Below are 3,203 nucleotides of genomic sequence, written 5' to 3'. Positions count from 1 at the left end.
AATCATTTGAACCTGGGATGCAGAGGTTGCAGTGAGCCAAGATGGTACCACTGCATTCTAGCCAGGGCAACAGAGTGAGACTACATCTCAAAAAAATAAAAATAAAAAATAAAAGAGAAAAGTAGGAAAGCAAATTAGGAATATTATTTGCAAAAAAAAGAGACAGATTTATATTCTTAATATATAAATATCTCATATATCAATCAGAAGAATGCTAACAGCCTAATAGAAAAACTAGGCAAAAAATAGACAAAGTTAACAAAAGAAGAAATAGAAATGGCCAGTAAAAATACAGCGAATGATAAAATAGTTTATATACTAGTTAATAAAGAAGTACAAAACAAAACATGTTTGTCTATTTAATTGATGAGAAACAAAATTATAAAACCTAATGTTGGATGGAGTGCAGTAAGATTGGCATTGAATTCATATATTATTAATGTAATGAATACATTGTAAATTGGTACAGACTTTCAGGAAAGCACTTTGGCAATAGGGATAAGGGCCTTAAAAATAAATCATGATTGTTAACTCGGTAATCTCATTTTTAGAAATTTAGTGAATAATCTGAAATTGCTAAGATTTATACATATATGTATATATAACATTCTAAATGTTATGGAATATGGAAATTATTAAATATTACTTTATTTTGATATGTTGGGATATTAAGCTACTTTGATAAATATTATGTTTAATAAGAATATTTGATGGTATTGGGAATGCTCACAATCAAGTGAAGAAGTTTGATACCAATGTATACATGTAGCATAATCTATGATAAAGACTGCTGTTATAATCTTATGTGTCAACTTGGCTAAGCTAAAGTACCCAAGGATTTAATCAAACACTAATCTAGGTGTTACTGTGAAGGTGTTTTGTAGATGTGTTAAACCTAGACAATCATTTGACTTTCAATAAAAGGGATTTCCCTCGAGAATATAGCTGGGCCTCGTCCAATCAGTTGAAGGCCTTAAGCAAAAACTGAAGTTTCCTGGATATGAAGAAAATCTACTTCAAGACCAAAGCATCAACTCCTGCCTGACTTTCCAGTCTGCTGGCCTGCTCTACAAACTTTAGACTTGCCAGCACTCACAATTGTATGTGCCAATTCCTTAAACTTTTTTTTTTTTTTGAGACGAGCTCTGTTGCCCAGGCTAGAGTGCACTGGCATGATCATGGCTCACTGCAGCCTTGACCTCCCTGGGCTCAAGTGACCACCCACTTCAGCCTCCTGAGTAGCTGAGACTACAGGCCTGCACCACTACATGCGGCTAATTTTTGGATTTTTTTTGTAGAGACCAGATTTCACCACGTTGCCCAGGCTGGTCTCAAACTCCTGGGCTCAAGTAATCTTCCCACCTCAGCCTCCCAAAGTGCTGGGATTACAGGCATGAGCCACTGAGCCTGGCCTAAGTCTCTCTCCCTTTTTTTCTTTCTTTCTTTCTCTTTCTCTTTCTTTTCTTTCTTTCTTTCTTTCTTTCTTTCTTTCTTTCTTTCTTTCTTTCTTTCTTTCTTTCTTTCTTCCTTTCTTCCTTTCTTTCTTTTCTTTTCTTTCTTTCTTTTTTTTCTTTCTTTCTTTCTTTCTTTCTTCTTTCTTTCTTTTCTTTATCTCTTTCTTTCTCTCTCTCTCTCTCTTTCTCTCTCTCTCTTTCTTTCTTTCTTTTTTGACAGGGTCTTGCTCTGTTGCCCAGGCTGGATGGAGTACAGTGTTGCAATCTTGGCTCACTGCAATCTCTGCCTCCTGGGTTCAAGCGATCTCCTGCCTCAGCCTCCCAAGTAGCTGGGATTGCAGGCACATACCACCATGCCAGCTAATTTTTGTATTTTTAGTGGAGACAAAAAATGTTATATTTTTGTACCAATTTACAATGTATTTATTACATTAATAGTATATGAGTTCAATGCCAATCTTACTGCACTGCATCCAACATTAGGTTTTATAATTTTGTTTCTTATCAATTAAATAGATGAACATGTTTTATTTTGTACTTCTTTATGGGGTTTCACCATGTGGGCCAGGCTGGTCTCGAACTCCTAGCCTCAAGTGATGCACCCGCCTCAGCTTCCCAAAGTGCGTGAGCCACTGTGGCCTGGCCCTGGCCTAAATTTCTTAGTATGTATAAGGAAAAGTGTAGAGTGGTACTTCCTGAAATTTCCTTAAAGACACCTTCTCATCTTTCCTCTATTGAGCTGCCTGGAGCACAGACGTGATAGCTGGAGCTCTGTCAGTGTTCATGAGGGTGACGGCCAGACCCCAGGGATGGCGGAGTAGAAAGCTGAGAGGAGCCTAGGTCCCTCAATACCTCATGAAACTACTATAGCAACTCTAGATACCGATGTCTGGACTGCTATTACATGAGGGAACAGACCTTTGTGTGTTTAAACTACTATTGATTTGGATTTTCTCTTACATGTAGCCAAACCTAGTCCTAACTGATAAAGTATATACGAATATATTACTATCAAGAGTTAGTTCTGGGTTTTGGGAGTCAATCTGGTTATACTATTCTTTCTAAGAGGGTTTTTTTTTTTTAGCAATAAACATGTAGTAATTACTCATAATAAAAACTTAATAAAAATTACTTAAAACAATGGGATTATTTCTCCTAGTGACTTTTACTATAATTGTAAATATTGTAATTGAAACATAAAGGGTGGATCTCATTGTGTCTTCAAAAGACACATGATAACTTTTACAATTAACATTAAATTTTGTAGCACACCAAACAAGTTAAGTGGGTTTATTATTATTATTTATAGACAGGGTCTCTCTGTTGCCCAGGCCAGAATGTAGTGGTGCTATCATAGCTCACTGCAAGCCTCCCCATTCTGGGCTCAACCCATCACCCTGCCTCAGCCTCACAAGCAGCTGTGACTACCGGCATGTGTCTCTGAGTCTGGCTAAAAATGGGTTTAAACTAAAGAATTAGCTAGAAAAAAGACCCATTAGTTTCAGTTTTTATTTTCATCAAAATTATATGTAAATATAGTTTAAAGAATCAGGCCATGTGCAGTGGCTTATGCCTATAATCCCAGCACTTTTGGAGGCTGAGCCAGGGGATCACTTGAGGTCAGGAGTTCGAGACAAGCCTGGGTAACATGGTGAAATCCTGTCTCTACAAAAATAGAAAAATTAGCCGATGTGGTAGTGCACGCCTGTAATCCGAGCTACTCAGGAGGCTGATGCACGAGAATCACTT

Source organism: Pongo abelii, chromosome 1 (genome assembly GCF_028885655.2).
Source record: "Pongo abelii isolate AG06213 chromosome 1, NHGRI_mPonAbe1-v2.0_pri, whole genome shotgun sequence".
Lineage (NCBI taxonomy): Eukaryota > Metazoa > Chordata > Mammalia > Primates > Hominidae > Pongo > Pongo abelii.
The sequence above is the reverse complement of the archived record's forward strand: the minus strand, read 5'-3'. Positions refer to the sequence as shown.